Source organism: Dama dama, chromosome 2, assembly GCF_033118175.1.
Source record: "Dama dama isolate Ldn47 chromosome 2, ASM3311817v1, whole genome shotgun sequence".
Classification (NCBI taxonomy): domain Eukaryota; kingdom Metazoa; phylum Chordata; class Mammalia; order Artiodactyla; family Cervidae; genus Dama; species Dama dama.
Window position 1 is genome coordinate 15,455,494 of NC_083682.1, and position 12,138 is coordinate 15,467,631.

Consider the following 12,138-nt stretch of genomic DNA (forward strand, 5'->3'; position numbering starts at 1 on the left):
TGTTATTGCTATAATTTTCTTGTTGTTGATACTTGTTACCAAATTAAGGAGTCTCCTTTTTATTTCTACTTCGGTAAGAGTTAAAAAATTTTTATATCACAAATGGTTATAGAATGTCATCAAATATTCTGCATCTAATGAAATGATAATAGGATTTTTTCATTTAGTTTGCATATGTGCTAAGTTATAATGATTGTTTTGTTTTGAAATGTTCAAAACTGTGATTTCGAAAAAGGTGGTTTTTACTTTTTTTTTTGGTAATATTTTAGTCATATTTTGGTTTAAAAAAAGTTAAGTTGGCCTCATAAAGATAGTTAAAACTAATCTGCTGTGAAATTCATCTGTTGGATTTCTAATTTCAGGTCTTTTTCTCCCCAGAATATCTGTTTATACATTTATATATGTTGCAATTTCTGTTGGAACTCTTCATCCTGTCGTTCATTTTCTTGAACGTGTTAAACACAGCTATTTAGAGTTCATTTCTGAAAATCCAGGTCAGTATTCCTGTGACTGTTTTCTGTTGTCTCTTTTCTTTTCAGTTTGTTTATTAATGTGTCTGATAATAAATGTTTTTTTTTAAAATTTATTTATTTTTTCAGTGGGTTTTGTCATACATTGATATGAATCAGCCATAGATTTACACGTATTCCCCATCCCGATCCCCCCTCCCACCTCCCTCTCCACCCGATTCCTCTGGGTCTTCCCAGTGCACCAGGCTTGAGCACTTGTCTAATGCATCCCACCTGGGCTGGTGACCTGTTTCACCATAGATAATATACATGCTGTTCTTTCAAAACATCCCACCCTCACCTTCTCCCACAGAGTTCAAAAGTCTGTTCTGTACATCTGTGTCTCTTTTTCTGTTTTGCATATAGGGTTGTCGTTACCATCTTTCTAAATTCCATATATATGTGGTAGTATGCTGTAATGTTCTTCATCTTTCTGGCTTACTTCACTCTGTATAATGGGCTCCAGTTTCATCCATCTCATTAGAACTGGTTCAAATGAATTCTTTTTAACGGCTGAGTAATATTCCGTGGTGTATATGTACCACAGCTTCCTTATCCATTCATCTGCTGATGGGCATCTAGGTTGCTTCCATGTCCTGGCTATTATAAACAGTGCTGTGATGAACATTGGGGTGCACATGTCTCTTTCAGATCTGGTTTCCTTAGTGTGTATGCCCAGAAGTGGGATTGCTGGGTCATATGGCAGTTCTATTTCCAGTTTTTTAAGAAATCTCCACACTGTTTTCCATAGTGGCTGTACTAGTTTGCATTCCCACCAACAGTGTAAGAGGGTTCCCTTTTCTCCACACCCTCTCCAGCATTTATTGCTTGTAGACTTTTGGATAGCAGCCATCCTGACTGGCGTGTAATGGTACCTCACTGTGGTTTTGATTTGCATTTCTCTGATAATGAGTGATGTTGAACATCTTTTCATGTGTTTGTTAGCCATCTGTATGTCTTCTTTGGAGAAATGTCTGTTTAGTTCTTTGGCCCATTTTTTGATTGGGTCATTTATTTTTCTGGAATTGAGCTGCAGGAGTTGCTTGTATATTTTTGAGATTAATCCTTTGTCTGTTTCTTCATTTGCTATTATTTTCTCCCAATCTGAGGGCTGTCTTTTCACCTTACTTATAGTTTCCTTTGTTGTGCAAAAGCTTTTAAGTTTCATTAGGTCCCATTGGTTTAGTTTTGCTTTTATTTCCAATATTCTGGGAGGTGGGTCATAGAGGATCTTGCTGTGGTTTATGTCGGAGAGTGTTTTGCCTATGTTCTCCTCTAGGAGTTTTATAGTTTCTGTTCTTACATATAGATCTTTAATCCATTTTGAGTTTATTTTTGTGTATGGTGTTAGAAAGTGTTCTAGTTTCATTCTTCTACAAGTTGTTGACCAGTTTTCCCAGCACCACTTGTTAAAGAGGTTGTCTTTTTTCCATTGTATATCCTTGCCTCCTTTGTCAAAGATAAGGTGTCCATAGGTTTGTGGGTTTATCTCTGGGCTTTCTATTCTGTTCCATTGATCTATATTTCTGTCTTTGTGCCAGTACCATACTCTCTTGATGACTGTGGCTTTGTAGTATAGTCTGAAGTCAGGCAGGTTGATTCCTCCAGTTCCATTCTTCTTTCTCAAGATTACTTTGGCTATTCGAGGTTTTTTGTATTTCCATACAAATTGTGAAATTATTTGTTCTAGTTCTGTGAAAAATACCGTTGGTAGCTTGATAGGGATTGCATTGAATCTATAGATTGCCTAGGGTAGAATAGCCATTTTGACAATATTGATTCTTCCAATCCATGAGCATGGTATGTTTCTCCATCTGTTTGTGTCCTCTTTGATTTCTTTCATCAGTGTTTTATAGTTTTCTATGTATAGGTCTTTTGTTTCTTTAGGTAGATATACTCCTAAGTATTTTATTCTTTTTGTTGCAATGGTGAATGGTATTGTTTCCTTAATTTCTCTTTCTGTTTTTTCCTTGTTAGTATATAGGAATGCAAGGGATTTTTGTGTGTTAATTTTATATCCTGCAACTTTACTATATTCATTGATTAGCTCTAGTAATTTTCTGGAAGAATCTTTAGGGTTTTCTATGTAGAGGATCATGTCATCTGCAAACAGCGAGAGTTTCACTTCTTCTTTTCCTATCTGGATTCCTTTTACTTCTTTTTCTGCTCTGATTATTGTGGCCAAAACTTCCAACACTATGTTGAATAGTAGTGGTAAGAGTGGGCACCCTTGTCTTGTTCCTGATTTCAGGGGAAATGCTTTCAATTTTTCACCATTGAGGGTGATGCTTGCTGTGGGTTTGTCATATATAGCTTTTATTATGTTGAGGTATGTTCCTTCTATTCCTGCTTTCTGGAGAGTTTTAATCATGAATGGGTGTTGAATTTTGTCAAAGGCTTTCTCTGCATCTATTGAGATAATCATATGGTTTTTATCTTTCAATTTGTTAATGTGGTGTATTACATTGATTGATTTGCAGATATTAAAGAATCCTTGCATTCCTGGGATAAAGCCCACTTGGTCATGGTGTATGATTTTTTTAATATGTTGTTGGATTTTGTTTGCTAGAATTTTGTTAAGGATTTTTGCATCTATGTTCATCAGTGATATTGGCCTGTAGTTTTCTTTTTTTGTGGCATCTTTGTCTGGTTTTGGAATTAGGGTGATGGTGGCCTCATAGAATGAGTTTGGAAGTTTACCTTCCTCTGCAATTTTCTGGAAGAGTTTGAGTAAGATAGGTGTTAGCTCTTCTAACAAGTATGAAAGAGGAAATTAATAGTAACACAATAATAGTGGGAGACTTTAATACCCCACTCACAACTATGGATAGATCAACTAAACAGAAATTTAACAAGGAAACACAAACCTTGAATGACACAATGGACCAGCTAGACCTAATTGATATCTATAGGACATTTCACCCCAAAACAATCAACTTCATCTTTTTCTCAAGTGCACACGGAACCTTCTCCAGAATAGATCACATCCTGGACCATAAATCTGGTCTTGGAAAATTCAGAAAAATTGAAATCATTCCAGTCATCTTTTCTGACCACAGTGCAGTAAGATTAGATCTCAATTACAGGAAAAAAATTGTTAAAAATTCAAACATATGGAGGCTAAATAACACGCTTCTGAATAACCAACAAATCATAGAAGAAATCAAAAGAGAAATCAAAATATGCATAGAAATGAATGAAAATGAAAACACAACAACCCAAAACTTATGGGATACTGTAAAAGCAGTGCTAAGGGGAAGGTTCATAGCATTACAGGCTCACATCAAGAAACAAGAAAAAAGCCAGATAAATAACCTAACTCTACACCTAAAGCAATTAGAGAAGGAAGAAATGAAGAACCCCAGGGTTAGCAGAAGGAAAGAAATCTTAAAAATTAGGGCAGAAATAAATGCAAAAGAAACTAAAGAGACCATAGCAAAAATCAACAAAGCTAAAAGCTGGTTTTTTGAAAAAATAAACAAAATTGACAAACCATTAGCAAGACTCATTAAGAAGCAAAGAGAGAAGAACCAAATTAACAAAATTAGAAATGAAAATGCAGAGATCACAACAGACAACACTGAAATACAAAGGATCATAAGAGACTACTACCAGCAGCTCTATGCCAATAAAATGGACAACTTGGATGAAATGGACAAATTCTTAGAAAAGTATAACCTTCCAAAGCTGAACCAGGAAGAAATAAATGATCTTAACAGACCCATCACAAGCAAGGAAATCGAAACTGTAATCAAAAATCTTCCAGCAAACAAAAGCCCAGGACCAGATGGCTTCACAGCTGAATAAATGTTTTTAATTCTAGACATGGAATATAAAGGGCTAGAGAGGCTCTGGATGACGCTATTGTCTGCGGAGGAGTTCCCCTTGCTCTCTGGCAGCCAACTAGAGTAGAGAGACCACATCCAGCCAGCCAGAGTGAGCTCACATAGGGCAATTTCAGCCACCTTCTGAGTCTGTCTCACTTCTAGGGTCTAACCCTCCAAAGGTGTGGACTGAGACCCGTGTGTAATAGAAAGAAAGTGAACTGAAGTCACTCAGTTGTGTCTGACTCTTTGCAACCCCATGGACTGTAGCCCGCCAGGCTCCTCTGTCCATGGGATTCTCCAGGCAAGGATACTGGAGTGGGTTGCCACGTGCTCCTCCAGGGTATCTTCCCCACCCAGGGATTGAACCCAAGTCTCCTGTGTCTCCTGCATTACAGGCATATTCTTTACTGCTGAGCCATGGGGGAAGCCCTAATAGAAAGAAAGTGGAAGTGAAAAGTGTTAGTTGCTCAGTGGTGTCCAACTCTTTGCGACCCCATGGACTATAGCCTGCCAGGCTCCTCTGTCCATGCAATTCTCCAGGCAAGAATACTGGAGTTGTATGCCCCCAAATATCCCTTCAATGAAAGAATAAGTGAATGAATGTTGGGAGCAGAGGGGAAGAGTAACTGTGATAAGAAATGCAGAAAATGTAATGCTTCTTAGTAAATAAGATTTAAGGAAAAAGAAGGAGGAAATGTTGTTGTTTAGTCTCTAAGCTGTGTCTGACTCTTTTGCCACCCCACAGACTGCAGTCTGCCAGGCTCCTCTGTCCATGGGATTTCTCAGGCAAGAATACTGGAGTGGGTTGCCATTTCCTTCTCCAGGGGATCTTCATGATCCAGGGATGGAACCTGCTTCTCCTGCATTGTCAGGTGGATTCTTTACCGTTGAGCCATCAGGAAAGCCTGGACCTATGGTAGGTAGTTACAAATATGGGTTATGAGTTGAGGGGTTTGGGCTGAAGGACAGGAAAGACATCAAAGCTACTTTCCAGTCCACAGGCCTCAAAATGTCCACATTTCATAAGACTATGTGGATTTGACAGCTTTGTAGATTGGCATTTATGAATATAGCAAGAGATATTTGGACCCAGTCCAGTTGCTCATTTGTGTCTGACTCTTTGCGACCCCATGAAGAGCAGCATGCCAGGCTTCCCTGTCTATCACCAACTTCTGGAAGTTGCTGAAACTCATGTCCGTTGAGTTGGTGATGCCATCCAACCATCTCATCCAACCATTTGGACCCAATAAGAACACAAACTAGCACTCAGAATTCTGCCTTCTGGAAAGTCCAGGTATGAAGTGAGTTCTTGGCCAAGTTCAGATATATATATATATTTTTAAATCAGTTACCTCGGACTCATACTGGCTACTTAGAGCAAGAGACTGTGGAAAACAGAGCCAGGAGAATTACAGCAGCCACATAGCGCCTCTAGGTGCCTGATTGATGGCTCTTTCGGCTCTGCACTTCCTTTCCCTCAAAGAGATTTTTAATGAACAAGCAGAAGATATTTATTTTTCTTTGAGGAAACACTCAAGAGATTATCTTTTCTGCTTGTCTTTCTGGATCCCTCATAATCTCAAGACTGCTAAGCATGGTTATAGGGAACATGTTCTTTTGTAAAAGAAATCGTTAATAGTTCCTTAAGACTCCCTGTATAGATATCAGGCTATTTTTAAGGTCTTTCATTGGTTAATCCTTTCCTGATCAGGAAAGTTGCTCTGTTATTTGTCCTCCTGCATATATACATATTGATAAAGTACAAAATTCAGTACAAGAGCAGGCAGGTGAGCTTCAAGACTCAGCCAGGTAGCCTACTGACCATTCTGTTTAGAAAGTTACTGAACCACACAAATCTATTTAGGAACCAACGTCTTTATGTTGTGGGTCTGTATATATTCCTTGGGAGAAATATTCTAGACAGTCTCAGTGATAGCTCAGGACCACATTTCTCTCTTCCTGGGCAATGATGGGGCAGGACCCCAAGTATTTGTGGTTTCAACTTGAGCCTCCAGCATGAATTATAGTACTGGTTCCAAGGGCCCGTTAGTATCTTAGAGTCTGAAATAGATGTTTCTAGTACTCATAAAATATTGAGCAAATATCAAGGGAAGATGTTTCACAACCTGAAGCTAATGCAGAGTGTCGTTAACACTGTTATTGGAGACAATCCAGATGATTTAACCAAGACCTTTGACAAGGGTGTATGCCTGTCCATGAATAACAGGCAGCTGTTTATTACCTATGCTGCTAATTAGATGAAAGATAAGGATGGGGATGGGGGGATGTCTGATCCAGAGCATCTCAATGGGGGAGAGTGTCAGCTGAGAGATCACAAGGACTCCATCCCAGGTGGTACTCTCGATGGCCAGGTTGGGCTGTGGGCAAGAAACAGCAAAAGACTGCCTTCAGGCCACCTGGCTGCTTCACCTCCAAGCTCGAAGAGCATCTTCTTCCAGAATTCTTGTTAATGTGAATTCTATTAACAACTTGCATTATCTTTACTATTGTGACCTACACTTGCCATTATTTTGGGCATCTGAAGCTGATGAAAATCTATGCTTTTCTCTACTTTACCATCACCATTACTGAGTTCTTTCTTTGTGATAATACTGAGATGGTGTAACTGATACAGGAATAACTTGAGTCTCAAGTTGAATCATGCTTTGGTAAATTCAGTTCAGTCGCTCAGTCATGTCCAACTCTTTGCAGCCCCATGGACTGCAGCACGCCAGGCTTCTCTGTCCATTACCAAATCCTGGAGATTGCTCAAACTCATGTCCATCAAGTCGGTGATGCCATCCACCATCTCATCCTCTGTTGTCCCTTTCTCCTCCCACCTTCAATCTTTCCTAGCATCAGGGTCTTTCTCAATGAGTCAGTTCTTCGAATCAGATGGCCAAAGTATTGGAGTTTCAGCTTCAGCATCATCCTTTCAATGAATATTCAGGAATGATTTCCTTTAGGACTGACTGGTTTGATCTCTTTGCAGTCCAAGGGACTCTCAAGAGGGTTCTCCAGCACCACAGTTCAAAAACATCAATTCTTCGGTGCTCAGCTTTCTTTATAGTCCAGCTCTCACATCCATACATGACTACTGGAAAAACAGATGGATCTTTGTTGGCAAAGTAATGTCTCTTTTTTATAATACGCTGTCTAGATCGGTCATGGCTTTTCTTCCAGGAGCAAGCATCTTTTAATTTCATGGCTGCAGTTACCACCTGCAGTGGCTTTGGAGCCCAAGAAAATAAAGTCTGTCACAGTTTCCATTGTTTCCCCATCTATTTGCCATGAAGTGATGGGACTGGATGTCATGATCTTAGTTTTTTGAATGTTGAGTTTTAAGCCAGCTTTTTCACTCTCTTCTTTCACTTTCATCAAGAGGCTCTTTAGTTCTTCTTCACTTTCTGCCATAAGTCTGGTGTCATCTGGATATCTGAGGTTATTGATATTTCTCCCGGGCAGTCTTGATTCCAGCTTGTGCTTCATCCAGCCCAGTGTTTCTCATGATGTACTCTGCATATGAGTTAAATAACCAGGGTGGTAATATACAGCCTGGATATATATACTCCTTTCCTAGTTTGGAACCAGTCCATTGTTCCATGTCCAGTTCTAACTTTCGTTTCTTCATCTGCATACAGATTTCTCAGGAGGCAGGTCAGGTGGTCTGGTATTCCCATCTCTTTTAGAATTTTCCACAGTCTGTTGTGACCTACAGAGTCAAAGTCTTTGCTGTTATCAATAAAGCAGAAGTAGATGTTTTTCTGGAACTCTCTTGCTTTTTCAATGATCCAACGGATATTGGCAATTTGATCTCTGGTTCCTCTGGCTTTTTAAAATCCAGCTTGAACATCTGGAAGTTCACGGTTCATGTACTATTGAAGTCTGGCTTGGAGAATTTTGAGCATTACTTTGCTAGCATGTGAGATGAGTGCAATTGTGTGGTAGTTTGAACATTCTTTGGCATTGCCTTTCTTTGGGATTGGAATGAAAACTGACTTTTTCCAGTCCTGTGGCCACTGCTGAGTTTTCCAAATTTGCTGGCATATTGAGTGCAGCACTTTCACAGTATCATCTTTTAGGATTTAAATAGCTTAACTGGAATTCTATCACCTCCACTAGCTTTTTTCATAGTGATGCGTCCTAAGACCCACTTGACTTTACATTCCAGGATGTCTGGCTCTAGGTGAGTGATCATACCATCATGGTTATCTGGGTCATGAAGATCTTTTTTGTATCATTTTTCTGTGTGATCTTGCCACCTCTTCTTAATATATTCTTCTTCTGTTATGTCCCTATCATTTCTGTCCTTTATTGTGCCCATCTTTGTATGAAATATTCCCTTGGTATCTCTAATTTTCTTGAAGAGATCTCTAGTCTTTCCCATTCTATTATTTTCCTCTATTTCTTTGCACTGATCACAGAGGAAGACTTTCTTATCACTCCTTACTATTCTTTGGAACTCTGCACTCAAATGGGTATATCTTCCCTTTCTCCTTTACCTTTAGTTTCTCTTCTCTTCTCAGCTAAATGTAAGACCTCCTCAGACAACCATTTTGCCCCTTTGCATTTCTTTTTCTTGGGGATGGTCTTGATCACTGCCTCGTGTACAATGTCACAATCCTCTGTCCATGGTTCTTCAGGCACTCTGTCTATCAGATCTAATCCCTTGAATCTACTTGTCACTTCCACTGTATAATTATAAGGGATTTGATTTAGGTCATAACTGAATGGTCTAGTGGTTTTCCCTACTTTCTTCAATTTAAGTCTGAATTTGGCAGTAAGGAGTTCATGGTCTGAGCCACAGCCAGCTCCTGGTCTTGTTTTCGCTGACTATATAGAGCTTCTCCATCTTTGGCCACAAAGAATCTAGTCAATCTGATTTCGATGTTGATCATCTGCTGATGTCCATGCGTAGAGTCTTCTCTTGCGTTGTTTGAAGAGGGTGTTTGCTATGACCAGCGTGTTTTCTTGGCAAAATTCTGTTAGATTTTGCCCTGCTTCATTCTGTACTCTAAGGTCGAATTTGCCTGTTATTCCAGGTATCTCTTGATTTCCTACTTTTGCATTCCAGTCCCTTATGATGAAAAGGACGTCTTTTTTGGGTGTTAGTCTAGAAGGTCTTGTAGGTCTTCATAGAACCATTCAACTTCAGCTTCCTTCAGCATTACTGGTTGGGTCAGAGACTTGGGTTACTGTGATATTGAATGGCTTGCCTTGGAAACGAATAGAGATCGTTCTGTCATTTTTGAGATTGCACCCAAGTACTGCATTTTGGACTCTTTTGTTGACTATGAGGGCTACTCCATTTCTTCTAAGGGATTCTTGCCCATAGTAGTAGATACAATGGTCATCTGAATTAAACTCACTGATTCCTGTCCATTTTAGTTCACTGATTCCTAAAATGTTGATGTTCAGTCTTGCCATCTCTTGTGTGATCACTTCTAATTTATCTTGATTCATGGATGTAACATTCCAGGTTCCTATGCAATATTGCTCTTTACAGCATCGAACATTACTTCCATCACCAGTCACATCCACAACTGGGTGTTGTTTTTGCTTTGGCTCTGTCTCTTCATTTTTTCTGGAGTTATTTCTCTACAGATCTCCAGTAGCATATTGGGCACCTATTGACCTGGGGAGTTCATATTTCAGTGTCATATCTTTCTTCCTTTTCATACTGTTCATGGGGTTCTCAAGACACGAATACTAAAGTGGTTTGCCATTCCCTTTGCCAGTGGACCACATTTTGTCAGAACTCTCCACCATGACCCATCCATCCTGGTTGGCCCTACACAGCATGGCTCATAGTTTCATTGAGTTAGACAAGGCTGTGGTCCCTGTGATCAGTTTGATTAGTTTTCTTTGATTGTAGTTTTCATTCTGTCTGCTCTCTGATGTATAAGCATAAGAGCCTTATGGAAGCTTCCTGATGGGAGAGACTGACAGTGGGGGAAACTGAGCCTTGTTCTGATGGGTGGAGCCATGCTCAGTTCAGTTCAGTTCAGTTCAGTCACTCAGTCTTGTCCGACTCTTTGTGACCCCATGAACCGCAGCATGCCAGGCCTCCCTATCCATCACCAACCCCCGGAGTCCACCCAAACCCATGTCCATTGTGTTGGTGATGCCATCCAACCATCTCATCCTCCGTCATCCCCTTCTCCTCCTGCCCTTAATCTTTCCCAGCATCAGGGTCTTTCCAAATGAGTCAACTCTCCACATCAGGTGGCCAAAGTATTGGAGTTTCAGCTTCAAGATCAGTCCTTCCAATGAACACCCAGGACTGATCTCCTTTAGGATGGACTGGTTGGATCTCCTTGCAGTCCAAGGGACTCTGAAGAGTCTTCTCCAACACCACATTTCAAAAGCATCGCTTCTTCGGTACTCAGCTTTCTTTATAGTCCAACTCTGACACCCATACCTGACTACTGGAAAAACCATAGCCTTGACTAGATGGACCTTTGTTGGCAAAGTAATGCCTCTGCTTTTTAATATGCTGTTTAGGTTGGTCATAACTTTCCTTCCAAGGAGCAAGCATCTTTTAATTTCATGGCTGCAAGTGTAAACCTTTAAGCCAGTTTTCTGTTGATGGGCGGGACTGTGTTCCCTCCCTGTTGTTTGACCTGAGACAAACTATGGTGGAGGTAATAAAGATAATGGTGACATCCTTCAAAAGGTCCTGTGCATGAATGGCCACATTCAGTGCCCCCCACCCTGCATCAGGCCACTGCTGACCCACGCCTCTGCCAGAGACTCTTGGACACTCTCAGGCAAGTCTGGATCAGTGTCTTGTGGGGTCACTGCTCCTTTCTCATGCTGCACACAAGGCTTTGTTTATACCCTCCAAGAGTCTGTTTCCCCAGTCTTTGTAAGTTCTGTAATCAAATCCCACTGTCCTCCAAAGTCAAATTTTCTGGGGGTTCTCAATTGCTTTGCCAGATTCCCAGGCTGGGAAATCTGTTGTGGGTCTTAGAACTTTCTTAACAATGTGAGAATTTCTTTGGTATAATTGCTCTGCAGTTTATGGGTCATCTGCTTAGTGGCTCTATGGTGGGGTTAATGGAGACCTCCTCCAAGAGGGCTTATACCACACCCAAGTCTGCTGCACCCAGAGCCCCCGCCCCTACAGCAGGGCACTGCTGACCCTGTACCTCTGCAGGAGACACTCAAACACTCAAAGGTAGGTCTGGCTTAGTCTCTGTGGAGTCTCTGGGTCCTGGTGCACAGAAGGTTTTATTTGAGCCCTCCGAGCATTTCTGGCAGGTATGGGATTTGATTCTAGACACAATTTTGCCCCTCCTGTCATCTTTCTGGGGTTTCTCCTTTGCCCTTGGACATGGGGGTATCTTTTTTTGGTGAGATCCAACATTCTGCTGTTGATGGTTGTTCAGCAACAAAGTTGTAATTTTGGAGTTCTCGCAGGAGAAGATGAGTGCACATCCTTCTACTCTGCCATCTTGAGACTTTACCAAAGCCCCACGCTTTGGTAAAGTGAGTGACAAATTCTCAGTGATTGCTTTGCAGCCAGTTTCTAGATTCAAAAGTAAACTAGTACTTATTTTAAAAAGTTTAAAATTTACTAAATTACTTTAATGAACAACTTTAGAAACAAATTAAGCAATACCAAAGTGTTTGATAAATGACCCAGAAAAAAAAAATACGCATAGACACACAAGAGTCATGCATCGTCTTTCTTCATGAATTGTAACCCATTTATTTCAAGTCTGAGCAGAGCTAGGCTTTATAATGAAGCCATTTAAATATGCTGGAATAGTGTAGCAAGTTCCTGTTGTCTCATGCTC